The following is a 23,012-nucleotide window of genomic DNA, read 5'->3' on the forward strand; positions in this document are numbered from 1 at the left end:
AAATGTGGGGAGGAGAGGAGTAAAGAATGGGTTCAAACTTAAATGACCATCAACTTCACAGAGACTGCTACATGAGAAGCTGTCATATGCAAAGTTAATAGTAATCACAAATCAAAAACTAATAAATATGCAAAGAATAAAGACAAAAAATAAAGATAAATCACTAAACGAAACCAGCAAACCATGAAACAGAGAAAGATAAGAAAGGATCAGAGAAAAACTCCAGAAACAACCACAAAACAAGTAATATAATGGCAATAAATACATATCTATCACTAATCACTCTGAATGCAAATGGACTAAACACCCTAATCAAAAGACATAGGGTGTCAGAATGGATAAAAAAAAATTCAACAAGACCCATCTATATGCTATCTATAAGAGAGTGGTTTTAAACCTAAATACACGAGCAGATTAAAAGTGAGGGGGAAGGAGAAACATTTATCACACAAATCGATGTCACAACAAAGAGTAGCAAGACTTTTTCAGACAGACTAGACTTTAATGCAAAGACTATAACAAGAGACAAAGAAGGGCATTATATAATAATAAAGGGGACAATCCAAAAAGAAGATCTAACAGTTTTAAATATTTATGCACCCAACTTGGGAGCACCCAAATATATACAACAATTAATGACAAACATAAAGGGAATAATCAATAATATAATAGTAGGGGAACTTAACTCCCCACTTACAGGAATGGACAGATCACCTAGACAGAAAATCAACAAGGGAACAATGGCTTTGAACGACACACTGGACCAGATGGACTTACCAGATATATTCAGAACATTCCATCCTAAAACAGCACAATACGCATTCTTTTCAAGTGCACATGGAACGTTCTCCAGAACAGATCATATATTAGGCCACAAAACAGGCCTCAACAAATTCAAGAATATCAAAGTCATACAGTGCATCTTTCCTGACCGCAGTGCTATGAAACTTGAAGTCAACCACAAGAAAAAGTCTGGAAGGACCACAAATACATGGAGGATAAATAACATGCTATTAAACAATGAATGGGTCAACCAGAAAATAAAAAGAGAAATACATTTTAAAAAATAAATGGAAATAAATTAAAATACATGGTCCAAAACCTTTGGGATGCAGCAACAGCAGTTCTAAGAAAGAAGCATACAGCAATACAGGCCTACCCAAAGAAGCAAGAAAAATCTCAAATAAACAACCTAACCTTATATCGAAAAGAGCTAGAAAAAGAACAACAAAGCCTAAAGCTAGCAGAAGGAAGGAAATAATAATGATTAGAGCAGAAATAAATGATACAGAAACTAAAAAAGCAATACAACAGATCAATGAAAGCAGGAATTGGTTCCCCGAAAAAATTAATAAAACTGATAAGCCTCCAGGGAGACTTATCAAAAAGAAAAGAGAAAGGACCCAAATAAGTAAAATCACAAATGAGAATGGAGAAATAACAACCAACACCACAGAAATACAAACATTTATAAGAAGATTATTATGAAAAACTCCATGCCAACGGATTGGACAACCTGGAAGAAATGGATAAATTCCTGGAAACATATAAATTCCCAAAACTGAAACAGGAAGAAATAGAAAATTAGAATAGACTGATTTTCAGCAATGAAACTGAATCACTAATCAAAAAACCCCCAACAAACAAAAGTCCAGGACCAGATGGCTTCACATGTGAATTTAAAGAAGAGTTAATACTTACTCTTATCAAACTATTCCAAAAATAAAAAAGGAAAACATCCAAATTCATTCTATGAGGCCAGCATTACCCTGATATCAAAACCAGATGAAGACACCACCAAAAAAGAGAACTACAGGCCAAAAGCTTTGATGAACATAGATGTAAAAATCCTCAACAAAATACTAGCAAACAAAAGCCAACAATACATTAAAATATCATTCGCCACAATCACATAGGAGTTAACCTGGGCTGCAAGGGTGAATCAATATTCACAAATCAATCAACGTGATGCATCACATTAAAAAGAGAAAGGATAAGAACCATATGATCTTATCAACAGACACTGAAAAATCATACAACATCCATTCATGATAAAATCCTCAACAAAGTAGGTTTGGAGGGAGCATACCTCGAGATAATAAAGGCCATATGTGGGGGGAGAAAAAAAAACACAGCAAACATCATCCAAAATGGGGAAAATTTGAGAGCTTTTCCTTTACAGTCAACAAGACAGGGACGTCTACTCTCACCACTTTTATTCAACACAGCACTAGAAGTCCTGGGCACAGCAAGCAGACCACAAAAAGAAATAAAAGGCATCCAAATCAGCAAGAAAAAAGTAAATATTTTACTACTTGCAGATGACATGACACTCCATATAGAAAACCCAGAAGACTCCACTAAAAAACTACTACAACTGATAAATGAATTCAGTAAAGTCACAGGACACAAAATCAATGCTCAGAAATCTGTTGCATTCCTATACACTAATAATGAAGTAGCAGAAAGAGAAATTAAGAAAACAATCCCATTTACAATTACACCAAAAATAATAACATACCTAGGAATAAACGTAACCAACGAGATGAGAGACCTGTACTCTGAAACTATAAAACACAGATGGAAGAAAGTGAAGATGACACAAAGGAGTGGAAAAATCCATGCTCATGGATAAGAACAAATATTGTTAAAATGTCTCTACTACCCAAAGCAATCTACACAGTTAATGCAATCTCTATCAAAATACCAACAGCAGTTTTCACAGAACTAGAACAAACAATCCTAAAATCTGTATGGAACCACAAAAGACCCTGAATAGTCAAAGCAATCCTGAAAAAGAAAAGCTAGCTGGAGGCATCACAATTCCAAACTTCTAGTTATATTGCAAAGCTGTAGTCATCAAAATAGTATGTACTGACACAAAAACAGAGATCAATGGAACAGAATAGAAAATCCAGAATAGGGGCGCCTGGGTGGCGCAGTCGTTAAGCGTCTACCTTCAGCTCAGGGCGTGATCCCAGCGTTCTGGGATCGAGCCCCACATCAGGCTTCTCTGCTAGGAGCCTGCTTCTTCCTCTCCCACTCCCCCTGCTTGTGTTCCCTCTCTCACTGGCTGTCTCTCTCTGTCAAATAAATAAATAAAATCTTAAAAAAAAAAAAAAAAGAAAATCCAGAATAAACCCACAATTATATGGTCAACTAATCTTTGACAAAGCAGGGAAGAATATCCAATGGAAAAAGGACAGTCTCTTCAACAAATGGTGCTTTTACCATACACAAAAACGGTTTCACCATAAACTCAAAATGGATTAAAGACCTATATGTGAGACAGGAAACCACAAAGGTCCCTGAACAAAGCATAGGCGGTAATTTCTCTGACACTGGCCATAGCAACTTTTTTCTAAATATGTCTCTCCTGAGGCAAGGGATACAAAAGCAAGAATAAATTATTGGAACTTCATCAAAGTAAGAAGTTTCTGCACAGTGAAGGAAACAGTCAACAAAACTAAAAGGCTACCTACTGAATGGGAAAAGATATTTGCAAATGATATCCAATAAAGGGTTAGTACCCAAAATACATAAAGAATTCATAAAACTCAACACCAACCCCCTCAAATAATTCAATTAAAAAATGGGCAGAAGATATGAAGACATTTCTCCAAAGAAGACATCCAGATGGCAACAGACACATGAAAAGATGCTCAACATCACTCATCATCAGGGAAACATAAATCAAAACTACAATGAGGTATTACCTCACACCTGTCAGAATGGCTAAAACCAACAACACAAGAAACAACAGGTGTTGATGAGGATGTGGAGAAGGGAGAGCCCTCGTGCACTGATGGTGGATGTGCAAACTGGTGCAGCCACTGTGGAAAACAGTGTGGAGGGTCCTCAATAAGTTAAAAATAGAGCTACCCTACTTTCCAGCAATAGCACCAGTAGGTATTTACCCAAAGGGGGGGGAACCTAAGTCAAAGGGATACATGCACCCTGATGTGTCTAGCAGCATCAACAATAGCCGAATTATGGAAACAGCCAAGCGTCCACAGACTGATAAATGAATAGAGAAGATGCAGTATATATATTCAATGGACTATTACTTGCCCATAAAAAAGAGTGAACTCTTGCCATTTGCAAGGACATAGATGAATCTAGAGAGTATAATGCAAAGCAAAGTCAGTTCGAGAAAGACAAGTATTTTATGATTTCTGCCATATGTGGAATTCAAGAAACAAAACGAAAGAGCAAAGGTTAAGAGAGAGAGAGAGAGAGGCAAATCAAGAAACAGACTCTTACTACAGACAACACACTGCTGGTCATCAGAGGGGAGGTGGGTGAGGTCATGGATGAAACAGGTGTTGGGGATGAAGGAGTGCACCTGTCGTGATGAGCATGGGCTGATGTACGGAAGCGGCAAATCACTATATTGTACACCTGACACTAATATTACACCGCACGTTAACTAAGTGGAATTTAAATAAGAACTTTAAAAAAAAAACATGAAAAGTTTTCTGTTAAAAAAACCTTCCAAATAACGCACTTCCACCAATTTGTTAAAGGCCTACAAATGCGTGTACTATGAGCCAGGGGCCTGGAATACCACGAGGCGTGTGACACAGTTCCTGCCCACAAGGAGTTCATAGTCCATCCCCAGAAACATAGTCAATGCCATCCGCTCAGTGATCTGTAAAGAGGTGCTTGACTGTGCCCAAAGGAGGGCGGCATTAGGAGTTTACCCTACACTTAAGAGGGGCTCAGCTCACAGACACGGGGCTGGGTCAGTCTTGAGCCTGTTGGCCCACAAACCCAGCCCTTCCTGGCCCCGACTGCTGGCTTCTCCCCAGGGAAGGGCAGGGGCAGAGTTGACCAATGGGAGGCCCGGGTGGAACCGAGGGCACAAAGAATGGAGACGCTGCCAGAAGCCCGTCTGGCCTCCCTCTCCGCAGATCTCTCTGGATACCGTCCATGGCTTCAGCCTCTGTCCACAGCTGAGTGCCAATCACAGTCCCTCCCCGCCCCATCGGTTCCTCCAGCCCGAGGCCACAAGGACCTGCTGCTGTGTGACTCCCAGGCTTCTTCCGTGTGCTGCTCCCCTCCCCTAGGGAAGCCACCTCACCGAACTCCCTCTATTTGCAGACTCCAGGCCCTGACCAACCGGTTACCCTGCAGCTCTGCACCCCACCGCCCACCCCGTGCCAATGATTCACTCTGGCTGCTCTCTGCTAGAATCCCAACTTTATTTTTTTTATAATAATTTTTTATTATATTATGTTAGTCACCATACAGTACATCACTAATTTTTGATGTAAAGTTCCATGATTCATTACTTGCGTATAACACCCAGTGCACCATGCAATATGTGCCCTCCTTAATACCCATCACTGGCCTATCCCATTCCCCCACCCCCCCTCCCCTCTGAAGCCCTCAGTTTGTTTCCCAGAGTCCATAGTCTCTCATGGTTCATTCCCCCTTCTGTTTACCCCCCCCTTTCTTCTTCCCTTTCTTCTCCTACCGATTAGAAAGTTAAAAATTGAGCTACCCTACGACCCAGCAATTGCACTACTGGGTATATACCCCAAAGATACAGATGTAGTGAAGAGAAGGGCCATATGCACCCCAATGTTCATAGCAGCATTGTCCACAGTAGCTAAATCATGGAAGGAGCCGAGATGCCCTTCAACAGATGACTGGATTAAGAAGATGTGGTCCATATATACAATGGAATATTACTCAGCTATCAGAAATAACGAGTTCTCAACATTTGCAGCAACATGGACGGGACTGGAGGAGATAATGCTAAGTGAAATAAGACAGGCAGAGAAGTAGGGAGATTGGTAGGAGTAGAATCCCAACTTTAAAATGGAAGAAACCTCAGATTTTCGGTGACATGTCTTCATTTGGCCTAACGAGCCAACCTTAAGCCCTGGAAATGTTTTGGTTTACACAGAATTCCTTGAAAGCGGATCCAATGCTTTCCTACCTATTTTCTTTAAGGCTTCCTCATCTTCCCGGGAATCAGATGATGGAGACGTTCTGGGTCTGGTCTGCTGAACACGGGCGCCAGGAGGCCTGTGTGGCTACCTCACACTTGAACGCAATGAGTGCAATTAACAAAAAGAATTTTTCACTCTATTTCAGTTTCATTTAATGTAAGCGTCTGCATGTGGCTAGCAGCTAGGGTACTGGGCAGCCAAGTGCAGCCCATGGTTATCCCCGCTGAGGGGAAGGACTGGTGATGCTGGCGATTTGTGCGCTTTGGCGGGGGGGGGGGGGCGGGCAGGTGGAGGCAGAAGCAAAGGAGAAGCATTAGCTCCTCCAACTGATTCTATTCAGTTTAAAAATACAGCAGCTCCCAGCCCCCCTGACCCACACGGACCCACAATTCGCTCAGATACTTTGGTTAACACATTTTCAGAGACAAAAGCTCCCTGGAACACAGTGGCAGCAGGAAAACCAAGTCTGAAGGACATGGGGGCCGCTGAGGAGAGGCCTGGAGGTGAACCCAGGCCAGGGAGGGGAGGAGTTCTCCGTGCAGAGAGAAAACGGGAGAGTTCTTGCTGTTTTCCGTGTTCTTCAACCTAGCGGGCAGCGCTCTGACCTGCTCCCTGCTCCCTTCCCAGGAGTCCCCTGCAGCTTTCCTGGGACCAAGTGGTTTTCCTAAGACATACTTCTGGCCATCCTGGCACTGGAGACTGTGTGAAAGGCAGTCCCCTCGGTCTGGGTTGGTGACAACTAGTTTCTGGGCTGGACACACTGAATTTCCACATCTCTGCCTTTGACAGGGACATGATCAAAGTAAAGACAGCAGGCTTCTGCCTCTGCTGAGAATTAAATTGCTCCTGGCAGTAAAGGCTAAGGATTTAAGAAGGTGACTGTCCCAGGGCTGGTATTTCTCCAGCAAATGCTCAACAGTACAAACACCCGTTACTGTCAGCAATAGTTAATTTCAGGGAAGGTTTCAGTATATCACTGTAAATATAAGAATATGAAAAGGACAGTCTTATACGAATACATTTTAAAGGTACCATAGCTTCCAGAACCCAAATGCCCAAAAGACTGGGGCATATTATCTCAACAACCAAATAAAAGCAGACTTCTTTTATTTATAACTTTATTTACTTTTATCTACTTAAAATCTGTAAGAATCTTAGCAACGCAAAACCACAGTGAAAAAAGTTAGTGAAATTCTAGCTCAGAGCTGCTTTGATTGGGGACTTCTCTGGTGGCTTAGTAATCTGTGCGATTTAAATGAGAATCACAGGATATGCTAACCAGCAGAGTAGGGATGAGTTCCGTTTACATTGTAACTAAAACAATGGACTCTGGTTTGCTTTACTCATGCTCACATGAGTCACTCGCACAACCGAACACCACATTTCCAGCATGAATAAGCACTGAGCTACGCTCATTCCTCTTCTCCACATTTTCTAAGAAGCAAAGGAAAGTACTAGCATTATGACAGTCATCACACTCTTATGTTACCAGTCACGGAGAAAAGGGCACTCAGGGTGAAGACGAGAGCCAACTGGAAGCAAGCTGGTGCTTCCAGCCCACTGTCACCTGCGGGGGGCTCGCCAACCTGACCCCTTAACCTTGAAATTCATAAATCAGATGATCAAGAGACGGGACCTGTCAACCATGCTCATGGGGGCATTAAAATAAAAATGCCTACTTAACACACTGCTGTGAGAAATATGAACCATCGCATAGACTGGATGCTGGATTCTGCCAATGACAATTTACAGGGACCCCACAGAGCAATCACAAGAACGCACAGCGGGCATAGGACAGAAATACATGGTGTCCCTGTGTGCCCGATACCGCATGGTGAGGTCAGGGTGGGCTCCATGGTGTCTGTGTCTAGGGCAAGGCAGAGTAAGGTTTGGAACCCAAAGGTCTGATTTCAAAAGTGCACAGACAGCCCCAGCCCAGGGCCAGGGTCCCTTAGAGACCGGCTCTGGCTTCTCTAGAAGCGGGGCACCCTCTCCGCCAACAGGCCAGGCTGGCCCTGCCAGCTCGCTCCCTCGCCCCGGCTACAGACTCCACGTCGGCGCACTCCTCTCCAAACGCCCTTTCCAGACAAACGACTACCTTGAACCAAGTGCCGATTCTGCCCCAGGAGCCAGGAGGCTCTGTACTCCTAGGTCTACCTTTGCTCTGCTCCAGGCACTGCGATGTGTTTGCGGTTCCTTTCAGAATCGAGTCTTTCCCAAGTCGGAAAGGATAAGGGGTCTACCTGGCCCTCGTGCGCGGCACCCCACAGACCAAGAGCACTCACGGGGGAAACCAGTGATTCCAGAGAAGTGAAAGCTTTAGGAATTTCCGGGAAGGAGGAGGGACTGCTTTCTAAAGGACCAACTACACCCACAATGAACATTTAGATTAGCGCATCAAAGAATTCACAAAACACCAAGTTTAAACTCTCTAAAAACACAAGCTCACAGATAAGGGTAACGAGGTATACCGTACCATTCTACTGTGACATTTTAAATCTCTTTGTTCCTGTGTCTAAAATGCATTTGGGCCTTTCGGCGGGACTCTAGTTCTAAAATGCAAAGAAATCTATCTTAACATCTGTTGACTCAGCACAGTCTAGAACTTGGATTTTGGTAGCAAATGGTGTGGAACTCCACCGGGTGGATGCCCGGGGCCTTGCAAATGCAGTCAGCCTTCAAGCACCCTTAACAAACGGGGTAGCAGCTCGGGAATTTCTAGCCTCATCCACATCTGGGAAAGCAAAGCAATGGGGATGAGCCCAGAGTGCAGAAATCATCTAATCGGGCTTCAAGAACTATGCTCTCTGGGACCACCTGAAATTGTAATTTGTCTACCATCTCTATTGTCTAATAGCAACCTGACGTTCTGCTTGGCTCAGATATCAAACTCTTGCCTTCTGAACCCACAGAGCTCTGCAAGTCCGTGTACCCCGTTCACGATTCTGTTTGAACCTCTGAGTTTGTTAATCCTGCTTTATACCCAGCAACCCTGGGGCAGCTCGAGACCAGGGGAGTCCAGAACATCGCTTTCTATTTCTGTACATTGGGAGGGTTAGGGTTAAGCGTGAAGGTTGGCTTCAGGAAGGCCTCCAAGCGCTACCTGAAGGGTTGGTCTGTGTTACAAACTTCTCAGAAGTGGGTTTTGATGCCCAAGTCATTCCTAGCCCACCTGCCACTCAGGCTGGGGCTGCTGCTGTCTCCTGGGGGCAGCCAGTGTGTCCTCTCTCCACTGCTCCAGGAGGGGGACAGCTTTCCAGATGCCCAGAGAGAGGCAAGCCGTTAGAGGGGGCACACTGACACCTGCCCCACGTGAGGGCTCACGTCCCGCGTGCAGGCAAGATTCCAACAATTCCGTCCACATGCAGCAGGGACCCGGAGTGAGAAAATGAAATTTCTTTAAAAATTCACTAACTGACTTCAGTCCTCCAACCTGATGAAGAGCCTTCCTTCTAAGCCAAGGAAGCTTTTCATTGCTGCGTCTCTCAGGGCTACCTCCTGGAAGATGAACAGAACTGCAAAACATTCTCCCTTACAAAGGAGACGGCGGGTGTGTTGTGCCCACAGTGGGCGGGGTGGCAATCTTTCCACCCAAGGCTCATCTCAAAAAAAAAAAAAAAAAATCACCCTGCGGTCAAATGCATGAACTTTCAGCTGATTTTACGGATGTGCCACAGGCTGCCACCACAGTGGGACAGTGGGACTCATGGATGGCCTCCAGACTCCTAGCTCTACGGCTGGTCCACCCGTGGGGGTGACAGGAAGAGCGATCACGTGAAAGCTCTGCTTCATCTTCGGTGGGGAGGCTGGGCGGGGGCAGGAAGTCAGTAAGACTGCAAAGCTGACACATTTGCATACACGGGGCTGGGTGTGTGGTTGTATCTTAAGGCATCAGACAATATATTAAGAAACCATCAATCATATCAAGAGTAGGATGAAGAAACAGAGTTAATGGCACTGCTTAAAAACAAACATTCCAAGTTTTTACAGTGGAGCAGTTCACAAACACAGAACCAATTCACGTGGCCAGCTCCAGCCCTGCGTCAAGGAGAGGGTTCGAGCTCCTTCCCCACAGGGCCAAAGTTAACACTTCCAGACAGAGCCCCTCTGAAATTCTGATCTCAAGAACCCTTCTTGCATTTTATCTTTTAACTATTAGAAATCCACTTTCTGTATTCATCCTCCTTCCAAGCCTTCCATTTTAACAAGCAACCACCAACCCCACTACCGAAAAAGAGAAAAATTAAGCAATGGCTCGCTCGGGCGCCTAACTGCTGCGCTGTAAGCTTTCCAGCCTCGCCTCGTTGATTCCTGCAACTCTTATGAAACAGGGACTGGGTTTTCCCAGATAGAGGCACTTGCTCCAAATCACAAAGCAGGTCACATCAGCCCAGCTGAGACCCAAGCACGAGCTTCTTGGACCCTCTGGAAGCACAGCACCAGCTTCCTCTAGGGAATGCAGCTCATGCCATCTTCCTGGGGCGCTGCCGATAACACGTACACGCTGTGCGCACCTGCAGACCCCAGAATACGTTAACTCTTGAAGGCCCTTTCATACACATGCTCTTAAAGCGACTCTGTGATCTCGCTAAAGCAAAGAGAAGTATTGACATGTCACACCCAGAACACTGTAGTGAAATTACGCAGAGGTTCCTCAATGTCTCACACTGACATTTGGACAGGACAATTCCGTGTTGAGGGGCCTGTCGTATGCAGCGGGGCACGCTGGCGGCACCCCTGGCCTCACCCACCCCTCCCCACAGCCTCTGGCCACCCCGCACCACCCCGTGAGAACCACTGAATTTAGCTAAGTGCCTAAGATCACCTCACTGGTTCAAGATTGTACCAATACCAAGAACGAGCTCCTCTCAATCCCAGTTTGATGGAGACTTCTAGGTCACCAAGCTACAGCTCCTGAAGAGAAAGCACTTATTAGACCACCCAACGTGCAGGACCTCACTGGGCATGAGGCAAATACCATCCCTCAGCTTTCACACTAGGCTGGACTACCCAGGGTCGTCAACCTCTGTTCAAAGTTTCCAGACCCTTGTCCAAACCCGATTACCCCCTTCTGGGCCCACACTGACACACAAACCGAGAAACGTACACAGCATTGCCCAAAGCTGTAAAAGCATGAGCAACAACAGAAGACCCACATCCAATACGTACAATTTACCTCCGGGCTTGGTTTTTTAAGCACTTCACGTGGATTATCTGTGTAATTTACTCCTTCAACATCTGCAACAACCATACGAAGGAGGTAGTATTATCCGTATTTTATGAAGGGACTGAGGCACAGAGCCCTCAAATAACCTGCCCAAGGTCAGGCCACAGTCCCTCTTTTTTTTTTTTTTTTTTAAGATTGTATTTATTGGAGAGAGAGAGAGAGAGAGACAGGGAAAGAGGGAGGGGCAGAGGAAGAAGCACACTCCCCATGAGCGCTGAGACCATGACCTGGGCCCAAGTCAGACACGCTTCACTGACAGAGCCACCCAGGTGCCCCCAGAGTCCCTGTTCTTAACCACTCTCTCCAGTGCCTCGGAGAACCGTGGGGCCATTGCCTCCCTGGTGCGAAACACTCCGCCTCTCCTAGTGCAAGACCTTTTCCTCCAGCTGTACCCACTGCCCCACACCACGGGCACCTAGCTCCAGTCTGATCTCACCCTACGTACCATCCCTCCTTGGGACGGCAAAACACAAACCCATTTATCTCTACTGCTGTCCAACCTACATGTGCACAGAACACGTAGCACTTTGTTAAACATCTGGCAGAAGCAGGCCTGTCAGCACCTGTGGCAATGTGGATATAACTGTCCAGTAACTAGCAGCAAAGAAATAAGGACAGACAGAGAGGAGCGATGCTGGACACGGGTCATCACCCCTCTCTCTAAATCCATCCCTAGCCACCTTTTCAAAAATGTCATTTACAATTCTGCTAGATACCAACAAAAGCCCTGAATGTTAAGTTTCCAGAATTTGCCATGTCCCCAGTTTTGAAATCAAGCTGCCTGGCATACTTCCTCCTCTCCATGATTTTCACAGGATTACCCCCAAGCGGTTTTATCATCACACTGGCATGCGCTTTCAACATCCTCAACAACTCAAATGACTTCACGCAGCTCGGACTTAGCGAGGTCTAAGGAGGAGGCCACGGCATTCTTTGCTTTACAAGGTTAGTGGGTGTTCTGTATCAAATAGATGGTGACAGTGATGAGGTGGGGGTGTGAGCAACACCTGGCTCTGGGTTCTGGCACAGATGCTGTAGCTCATGGCGTTCTAAGACGGTGACACTGTTCTCTTTTATGTTGACCTCCCCAAAGCCGGCCCAGCAGAGGGACTCTTGCCGTATCGGCTGCCGTAACGGAGCCTTTCTCACCTTCATCTAACAAGAAAAGTTCCAGCACTCACAGTGTGTGCCGTTCGTGACCTCGCCGTTCTTAATACACAGGTTCAACACTAAGCTAAGTTCCGAAAATCAATTTAAAACCATTTCGTGTAGCACAGAAATCACTGCCGGCGTGCACTCACCGACAACGACCCTGGAAGCCCACGACCCCAGCTGCTTAAGGCCTGAGCTGCCCTTGGTGACGGAGGAGCAGGAAGGATATGCAAGTCTAGAACTAAAGGGCTTCAGGGGTAAAAAGGAGAAAAAGTCACCCCAAGTCTGTAATGGTGAGGCTGCCACATGTGTTAACCGGCTCATCAAGTTAATATTTGAAAACCGTGAGCTCCCAGAGTACATGCACCATGCCTTGAACTTTGATATTCTGGCACTGGGGCAACGAGGAGCTTTTAAAATCACACCAAACAAATCTGCTCTGAACGATGACACTCCTCTGGATTATTTCTCGCAGAAAAATTAACACTATGTTAGGAGCAACTGGAGCCGCATGGGAAAAATTACAGATCTTAAACCTTCCCTTCCGGTGTCACTGTGTAACCTTGCCAAAGCTGCTGCTTCGACTACGAAACACAGATAACACCTCTAGGTCTCAGCAGTATCGTACAAATTATATGAGGTAGTAGTGGGTGCAAAGCATCTCGCTCCTGCTAAAAAGCAGGTCCTTAAATGTTTGGCTCTGTCACAACAACTAGGTAAAACTTGAATCAAAATCTAAATTTAATCATCCCTTTAGATTTTAGACATCTCAGAGATTTAACAAAGTATCTTCCCCTTCTCACCCCCAGCGACTTCAACATCACAGGCTGTTCCTCAAAAGAACTGGGATCCCCATCTCACACAGAGGCACTTGAGTTAAACTCAAAGCAGCTGAGCCGATCCAGCCCATGAACTTGGAAACAGTGCTCACCAGGAGCTCAAAGGGTAACTCATTAAAAATTCTACCCAATTATTTTCCTTAGTACATTTAGAAGGGATTTCTTTCTGGAGAAGTTTCCTTCATAGACTGAAAAAGTCAGCTGCAAAGAACCTCACTCTTTCTGTTAGAGTCCGCATTAGTCTCTATCTTCATAAATGAAGTATAATGATGCCATTCATAACTCCGTAATTCATGGTGGTAACTCCATAATGCAATTTACAATGTTCCTGTCATCCACTCTGCTACCAGCGTGTCTTCAGCCTGCCCTTCCAGTGCAGACAGTGTTTGTGATGGTGATCCGTGTCTGCTGCACGGTGTCCCTCCTTAGCCAAACAGAGCAATCCCAAGATTCGGCTTCTCCTGTCCCTACACCTCCCCATCCTCTTGCAAAAAAACAAAAAAAAAACAAAACAAAAAAACAGCAACCCACCATACAAAACTCTCTGTGCTTGCTGACTAGTTTCTTACACAGATTTTTAAAGAAGGTCCACGATTTTATTTCTATGTCAATTTTAAAGTGGTAAGGCAACAGGATTAAGGGATTAAGAACAGAATGGACCTGGAGCTCAGGGTCTCCCGATTCTTACCCTTCTCTTGGGTGTTAACTTCACAACTACACAGAGCAAACGCACATGGGGAATGGGGAGCAAGTCCCATGCATTCTTCTCAGGGTATTTATTTCCACAAATTCCACAAGAGCAATTACTGGTCACAATAAATAGAAAGCATCGCTGTGGAGTAAACAGGCTCATTCCAAAACACGAGGCGCACGTGCTTCCTTCTGACCCCAGCACAGGTCTCTGCACCAGCCCAAGGAGGTAGCTGAAGGGCCTTTTCCGCGCGGGGGCTGGAGTCTGAGAGAGGACTTACCCAAAACTTAGTAACCGAACTGTGCATGCAATCCAACTCCCTCAGAAACCTGCACTGGGCCTGTCCGATAACCCCAAAGCGAAACCACCCCCCCATCCTTGGTTCTCCAAAGCACCCCACCACCTTCGGAGCATTGGCGGCTGCAGCCCCCCCACCCCCCTGGCCACCGGTCCAGCAAAGGGCAAGCGTCCCCGCGCACCTCGCCCACGGAGCGGCGTGGCCCGGCGGTGGCGCGGGCAAGCACAGCCCCCGCGTTACCGGGACAGCTCTGCACGGCACAGAGGCCGGGTCCCGCCGCCGGCGAGCGCACACTTACGTCCCACCCGGCCCAGAGGGCGCACACTTACGTCTCTTCTCCCCAGAGGCAAAGTTCCCGGGGCGCCGAGCGAGCGCGCGGCTCCGGCCGGGGGTGCGGTGGGGGCGCCCCGATTCCCGGCCCCACGCCCGCGCCTCTCCCGCGGCCTGGCCAGCCGCCTGGCCGGCGTGCACTAACACCGACACCAGCACCGACACCGACGCCAGCACCGACACCGACGCCCACAGCCGCGCCGGGGTCAGGCGGGCGGGCGGCCGCGCTCGGGAGCCGCGGGCAGCAGGCGCGCCGGCTCCGACCCCGGAGGCTCCCGCGGGGAGGCCGCGGGTGTGGCCGGGCAGCAGAGGTTTTTTTGGAATGCAGGGTGTGGCCCTCTAACACAGCGAAAAAGAAATGAGTCAGCCCGGGCGATCCTAACCAATAAGCGTGTTCACTGTCGGCTAAGGCGGAACTTTCCCGTCTTGATTTATATCAGCCTTTAAAAAAGAACTTGTTTGTTTTGTTTTGTTTTTCCCGAACTTCAGCCTTAGCAACTTCCAAGAAAATGGTCGATGGCTCTTTAAAAACTCTTTCAAAACAAGAACTAATCTCGTCATGACAGACAGATCCGTGGAGGTAGGTTGGTTTCCGTTGCTTTGAGAAACAGTGCCTGAGTTAGGCGGCGATTCTGGACGTAAGGAGCATGGGACCGGGCATCAGGGCAGATTCGGATCCGACCTCTGACACCGAATGACCTTGGGCAAGTGAATTATCCGCAGTGGGGGTGAGGGGGTTGGTAAAATGCCCACCTGACATAGTTTGCAGGGACGGCTTATATGTAATAACACAGAGCACTGGGCACAGTGTTCGACATACATCGGGCGCTAAAACAATGCTGTCCTGTCCCTCTGAGTTCTGAATCTCCAAAACTATGGACAAACTAGCCTATCATTCTTTAAAAATTCTTTTCAATATTAAAATATCCAAATAACTTTAGAGCTGAAATAGTACTTTGGTGTTGTGTGGTCTGAGTCCTTTACTGAAGCGGTAAAAAAACAAAAAATAAAAATAAATTAAGGAAACTTTTGATTTAGGATTCTTGGATTTGGTGTTCTTACTATAGAACAGGAACTTTACTATGAAAAAAAGGCTTAAAATTGAAATGATTTCATTTATGCCACAGTAAACCAACTTTTAAAAAAGAGTGATTTTGCAAATACTCATTCCATTTGGGTTACTGTGCCCTAAACATTATTAAGGAATAAAACTATTTAAAGGAAACTTTAGGTAACTGGGGATTGGCCAATTACAGAGGACTCCAGGACTGCTAGGTCCTATCGACCAGTTAAGAAATGAGTTAATGGCTAGTGGGGGTAGGAATTTTTTTTTTTTTTAAGTTACAAATTAAACCTTCTTGGCTTTGGAGAAAATCTCCCGAGTTTAACTTCCTCGTACATTTTTAGAACCAATCATAATTCTATAGGCCAAAAATTCTTCAAAATACTCATCAGCCAAAGATCAGATCTAAAGTGAGATCAAAAGCCCTTTCTAAAATGGGATTTTCTCCAGTCCAGCACGTTAGAGTGGAAAGAGCACTGCACCAGGAGTCCAGAGCTCCAGCACTAATCCCAGCTGTGCCCACACGTGACCAGGAGCCCAGCGCTAAGTCAACCGTGACCAGGAGCCCAGCGCTAAGTCAACCGTGTCATCTCTCTGAAGGGCTCCAAGAGTTCTTCCACCCGAAAGACCAACTTATGGCCAAAAAGGGCAGGCGCAAGGTAAGCCTATAACCTCACATTTATCCTTAGCTATAGGCACAAATTGGCCCATAGTCTAGATGACAGAGCTGGAAGTCTCTCTTGACTCTCACATAAAGGTAATCTCATCGTCCTAGATGTTTTGAGTTAAATTCTAGAGTCATCTGAGCTCTCTCTCTCTCTCTCTCTCTCTCTCGAATTCACTATCAACAGGTATGACGACAGCCTCCTACCGTGTCTCCCGTATCTGTACCATTCTTCCCATTCCTGGTTCATGCATTCGTTCCCCCATGCCAGGTCACCAAGGCTGAGTGTCCCCCGACTGCTGTTCCAGCTGCCAGGTCCCTCCCTCTGTGCTCCCAATGCATCATCACCATCACAAGATAAACATCCAGCCACCATGTCATAAACCTTCCCTCTCTCTATCAATTAAACAGCTATGGTTTTATAGTAGAGATCAAAAGGAAGACATTTGCTTTATAGGCAACTTTTCTCAAACATTCATGCAAATTAATATTTTTAAGCACAGTGATTTTCTATTTACAAAACTATTATAACCAGTTATACTGGCCAAACTGATACTATGTTGGCTGTTACACCAAGAATAGCAGCTCTTTTATATGGGAAGGCTGTATAGATAATACCCATGTGTATGTGAGCAACTCAGGAAACCTAACACCTGCAGTCTGAAAAATGCAACTGTCTGCCTGGGTAGACATACGCAGATACACTGAGATACAGGAAAGAGGAAGGGCAAGGTAGCCATCCAGAAAAGAGAGTGATAATTTACTTTGTTTCTATTGCCTAGGATCCAGTCAAGCTTAAAATTCACAGAATGGGTGCTCTGTCCAGGAAGAAGGGCTTCATACATACGTCCACCTGCAATCACTAACTCAAAGCACTTGAAAGATGTTTACAATAATCCTTATGCTTCCAAAGTAAAGACACAGTTGCCAATGTTGCTAAAATGTTCTCACAGTAGTTTCTAGGATGTCTTTTTTGCCTACAGTACCAAATTATCAGTAGTACAGTCTATGGTTATACAGTTCAAGAAAAAGTGACGATTAGCCCATGGGCCCAATGCCATGATGTTCAGTCATTCAACTGCTGGCCTCCACCTTTCCAACCCCCACCATCAAATAAGGCAACTGGTCTACTTGGTGTCTACAGTACCACCTCCACATGGAGGCCCACATCATACCCCTTGGCTGTAGACTTTCTCTCCCTCTTCATACCAGCAGTAACCTTGCAGACCCTTCCTTTTCCTGGAACCCTCCCCACTGGCTCAAGCCTTGGAGAGCCCTCCTTCCCTCCAAATGCCTCCAGACCTTATTCTTTATACTGCCGTCTCCATACTGACTTACACAACCTTAGCGTCTTCCTTTGATTCGAGATCCCTCCCTGACCTTGCTCTCTGGCCAGATGATAAAAGTCCATCTAAGGAAGAGATTGTGTCTCAAAGGCTTTGTACCCCACCCCCCGCCCAGGACACAGCCAATTCTGAATACACAGTCATGTTGATATAACTGATGCTTCAGTTCAACAACAGCCACAAAGGAGAAAGGAAAACTTCATTCTGACTGCTGACACATCAAGAAGCAAATATTATAGCTGTTCACACCAGTTGGCACGCAGAACTCAAGCGGCAGATGTGTTTCTTTGCTCTCTATGACATGTTCCAACAATACAGAACGCTACGACTGAGAGAGCAAATCGGATACTTCCTAAAGGGAAGCAGAGTTTACAAAAGGGTGTCATCACATCAAATCTCAGTTCCTCCAACACTAACCCACTGAAGAAAACAGAGACATTAACTCATTTTATCTTCCCCTTCCAGTAAGGCACACATACACACACATTTGGCAATCTTGCCGAAGTACCAATTCCTCCTTAAAGATAAACGTCTCTCTCCATGTCCATGGTAGAGTCACCAACACCCACTCTTGACCTAGTGCTCCTCACTAGAAATGGTAGCAAAAGGCAGTTCAAAGCAACTTGTAACTACTAGAACCATTGTATGTATTTGTTTATATGGTTTAAAATCAAACATTGTAAGATGTTTGCATTAGAGCAAACTGCTATCAAGAGTCATTCTCCTTATTTAAAAGTTTTTATTTTAATCACCTGGTGTTTATCACGACAAGTGCGCTCCTTAATCCACATCACCTGTTTCCCCCATCCCCCCACCTCCCCTCTGGTGACCGTCAGTGTGTTCTAAGAGTCATTCTCTCTCTCCCTCTCTCTCTCTCTCAGACACACACAGTCACTAGTATCCTTTGATCAGTGCTAATACGTTTGTGCTTTTATGAGATAGGAATAAATGCTACCATTGTTCTCAAAAAGCTATGTCATAAACCAGCTGTCCTACCATGTAATTATATTTATTATAATTGCCATGACAAAGACACAACTTCTTAAATATGCCAAGTGTAAACAAATGAATTAATCACCATTCTCTAGCTTGCGGGCAACAGAAATGGCACTTGAAGCATCCCCAGTGAAAGCAAGGTGGGCACGTGCTGGTATGAGCACTGGGTATTATGTCAGACTGATGAATCACTGACCTCTACCTCTGAAACTAATAATACATTGTGTTACGTAATTGAATTTAAATTTGAAAATAAATAAAATTTTAAAAATTAAAAGATAAATGAATAAATAAGAGCAAGGTGGAATGTGTTGGCTCTATGTAACCCAGCAACAGGAAAGCCACAGGGGCACCTGGGTTTTAGGACCAACTCAACATGAACCCCACCAGGACCAGATGGCACCTCTTCTATAGACTGGTTTCATTCTCCCTTCCTGAAATCTGTCTTCTTCCGCTTAATTCCCAGCTCTGCCACCGAGAGGTACTATTCCAGAGTTGTAAAGCGTGTCAGGGAAAACTCACACTGGTTCCCCGTGGGGCCATGCACCCACCCAATGGTCAACGTCTCCTGTTTGGCCAGTCTGCACTAGAACTACCTAGCTGGACTGGCGGGAAGAGCAGTAAGGTCTCCAGAAGGTGAGTTTACTTCCCCAAAGTAGAAAGAAGGGCTCATTTGCCCAAAAACCACTACTGCCTGTCAAATTCCACTTTATGTCCAAGCAAAAGGTTATCTAAACAGCCCTCAGCCTGGTAATACATTACCTTCTAAAAGTTTGCTTCTCAAGTCTGAAGTCAAGGAACTCTCATGTGGCACTTGAAATGCATTTCACTCGAGACAAAACATAGGCACCGGCTTCTCTGGCCCGTCTTTAAAAGCCTATTTAACTTATGATTGATCGCAAGTATAATGTTAGTTATAATATTTCTAATACTGTACTCAAACTTCATTCTTCACATTGTTCCTGCAGGAAAATGTATTTGAAATTCCACCCAGAACGAGCAGAAAACATGCTCAATTTAATCATTTACTGAGGATCTAGTCATGACGGTGCCTTCCGTCACACACACATCATTTCCCGTTAACGTGTACACAGCACAGCAAGGTAGGTGTTAACAGCTGTACTGAGCCCACTGTGAACTGGGGGTCAAGAAGGTGTTGAGCCCAAAGTCAACCGCTAAGATGAGTAGGGCCAGCTTCAAAGCCATGTATGTTTGACCCCGAAGCTGGGGCTATGACATCGGACCCCCGTACCTGCCAGGCAGGCGTGGGCTTATGGCTGAGGAGACAGGGCTAGTGGTTCAGACTGTGTAAACACAGAGATTTTCCTGCAAAAGAGAAAAGGACTAGTGGCCAGTCACTGTCAATAACCAGACATTAACTTCCTATCTCCTTCCTTTTTTTTTTTTAAAGGCAGAGGCAGAGGGAGAAGCAGACTCCCCGCTGAGCTGAGCAGAGAGCCCGACATGGGGCTTGATCCCCTGACCCTGGGATCATGACCTGAGCTAAAGGCAGACGTCTCACTGGCTGAGCCACGCAGGCGCCCCTCTATATCCTTCCTCACAGAGGATACTTCTCTGTGGTAGAACAAGAGAAAATATCTCTCTGGGTGGGCCCTAAGCTGTACCACTGCCTATATTTACATGAAGAGCTTCTGAAAATCAAAGGTCAATAAACAGTGCCTTCAAAATAAAATTATTGTGCCCTACTGAAAAAACAGGGCACACTCTATTAAAACGCCCATCTAAGGTGTTTTAAAAGAAAATTAAAGTTGTAATAATAACTGATGTGACTCACTTCTGCCAATATAACCACAATGGATGCATTTAACAGCATTTACTATGTTTTACACTTAAAAAAAATCTTTTTGGTTATATAGTATTTAATACATACAAGAAAATATATTTAGTGTATCTGTCAGGAAAAATAATATTAATATCAACAATCATGAACCTGCCACCCAACCTTAAGAGCAGACCATTACCAATACACCAGGGCAGTTCCTGAGTGTTCCTTCCTGTCTGACCCAGGCTGTACCCCTTTCTTTCTGTGCTTGTTGGACAGAAAATTGTGAAAGCCCTTGGTCCAAGATGGGACTTGAATAATAAATTAGCCGTGTGCCTTTTGAAATCAAAGTGGAGAGGTGGTCAGAAGCAGCCCGACAGAAAATCGCTGAATGACTGAGTAGCTAAATCATGCATTGTCTTAGCCCAGAAACTACTAGACAGACTAGTCAACTCTCCAAGCTTTTGGTTCCACACCATGGTCCAAAGCCAGGACGAGTCACTAGGAAACATGAAATCAAGTTAGAGCCCCTGGAACACCTGTCAACTTATTAGACACGGGATCTGAATTACGACAGGTCAACTCCAAATGATTCCAAATTGAGGTAAGGTATTACCAAGTCCACACAGAGCCTTCTTGCATCAGACACCATAAGGGGAAAACACAAAGCAGCGCTCTGACAACAATTTCCTCCACTTCATACACCACGGAAAAAAGAACCAATAACTTGGCGGGGGGGGGATCAACAAAAACAGTCAGTAATTTACTAAGAGTTTAATTTTGTTGTAATAACATGTTAGGCAATTTATATTGCGAGGAAAAAATTTAAGATATGTCGCCTGTGAAGTTGAACAGTTTACGACACGTCAAAGAAAAGACATACGCTCATCTAGTAGACGCGTCGGTACAAACTGTTTCACTACAAATGCAAGATGGGAATAAGGAAGTCCAACATTTAGCACAACCTAGACAGTGCAGGACACACAGGCTGAGCAGGAGGGGAGGAGAGGGAAGATGAGCTAGAGTGACGGAGGGCAGTGCCACTCCAAGGACATCATAAGGACGGCACACAACAGCCCGCGGGCGACCATGAGACACCAGTCTCTGTGACCCAACCCTGTGCCCCATTTCACAGCTGCTGGATACACGGCACCCAGTCACGCCGAGCTCAAAGAATCCTAAGCTGGGGTCAGGGCTTGGATTATTTGAAACCTCTAGATGTCCAGACCTTGACCTGAGACATGTTCTACGAGTGTTTGAAGAGACAGAATGAAGTGGGACACACGGGTGGCTCAGTCGGTTAAGTGTCTGCCTTTGCCTCAGGTCATGATCTCAGGGTCCTGGGATGGAGCCCTGTGTTGGGCTCCCTGCTCAGTGGGGAGTCTGGAGTCTGCTTCTCCCTCTCCCTGTGCCTCCCCCTCACCATTTGTGTGCTCTCTCGCTCTGTCTCGCTCTCTCAAAAAAAGAAAGAGAAAGAAACAAAATGAAGGGGCAACTCGGTCAACCCTAAGTACCTAGTAATATGCCTTACTGGAAGTGATAACGTGTGATGAAGGTTCATCTCTTCAGTGCAAGAGAAAGGCTGCAGTACGACAGTGGGACTGTATGGGTTCAGGCTAAGTCACTGCGGTATGGAAGAGTGCCAACATTTTGGAGGCCAACAACAGAGAAAGGTCTTATTATTCCTGGTTTCTGTTTGGTTCCTTGGAGGTGAGCTGTGGCTGGCCTGCATGTATTCTTCAAGGGGACCAAAGAAGAAGAAGCACCCCCAACTGAGACATGCGGGTCTCATGGCAAGGACGAGAGAGACATGGCGGACCCAGGTCTAGTGTAAAGCTTCTGCTGGGAAATGGCATGTGTCATCGCTATTCGCATTGTTTTGGCCAAAGTAAGTCCTACGGCCCAGACAGCCACTGGGGGCAACCCTCACGGGGCTGGGAAAGTATAATCCTCCCAGAGATGGAGGGTGGGTAGGAAGGAACAAATGTTTTAACAACAATGTGATCTACCACAAAGGGAAGAGAAAACGGCTGAGGAAGTGTTTTCTTCCCTTCAGTGATGATGAAAGCAGCCATCCTAGGACAGAAAGCAGTTCCCCTGCATCACCTTCCAGGTCTTACTATGGCCTTACAACCCCCCCAGCAAAGTCCTCGGACCTGCCCAAGGCCCTAGCAGCCCCTGAACTCCAACTCCAAGTCTGGTGTCACCTCCCCAAAGCCAGCCTTGGAGGCCTCCGTTTCACCTGCAAAATGGAGACAATCCTGCACTCTTCCTGAGAATGTTTTTGAGAAATTAGGTAAAACGATGTATTTAAAACATACAAGCACAAAAAAGCACTTAGTAAATAGAAGACAGTATTATTATTAAATTACGATACTTGTCTCCAAATCCATATCTTTCCCAAACTGTTTTTACATTTTGTCCATAGTTTGTTAATAAGTGTATAAAATACATGAATTAATGTTGTTTCCTTTACTTTTCAAAACCACAGTCTCCTGTAATCTTACAGTTTTTCTATACACACACACACACACTCTTCCCGACTTCCATTAATTATTCACTCCCCGATTTGTTGGTTTCTTAAGGCTCTCAAGAAGTTTTGGAAAGCAAAACTATTAGTTATCTATTATCTATAACTAATATCTAATTATCTATTATCTATA

The 23,012-nt window shown here is 45.4% G+C and overlaps 1 protein-coding gene across 3 annotated transcripts in view; it reads right to left on the bottom strand.

The window, feature by feature from the left end:
- SGMS1 (sphingomyelin synthase 1) overlaps positions 1-23,012 on the bottom strand; it is a 278,326-nt gene that overhangs the window by 78,008 nt on the left and 177,306 nt on the right. Inside the window, exon 1 of one of the 3 annotated variants that reach the window (XM_044386019.3) lies at positions 14,497-14,796. The exons of the other annotated variants lie outside the window; for them this stretch is intronic. The gene's annotated coding sequence lies outside the window, so the exon portion shown is untranslated. Of the gene's footprint in view, positions 1-14,496; positions 14,797-23,012 lie in introns of those variants that run through there. 3 annotated transcript variants of the gene reach the window in all.

This window comes from Ursus arctos, unplaced genomic scaffold (genome assembly GCF_023065955.2).
Source record: "Ursus arctos isolate Adak ecotype North America unplaced genomic scaffold, UrsArc2.0 scaffold_7, whole genome shotgun sequence".
NCBI classification, from domain to species: Eukaryota; Metazoa; Chordata; class Mammalia; order Carnivora; family Ursidae; genus Ursus; species Ursus arctos.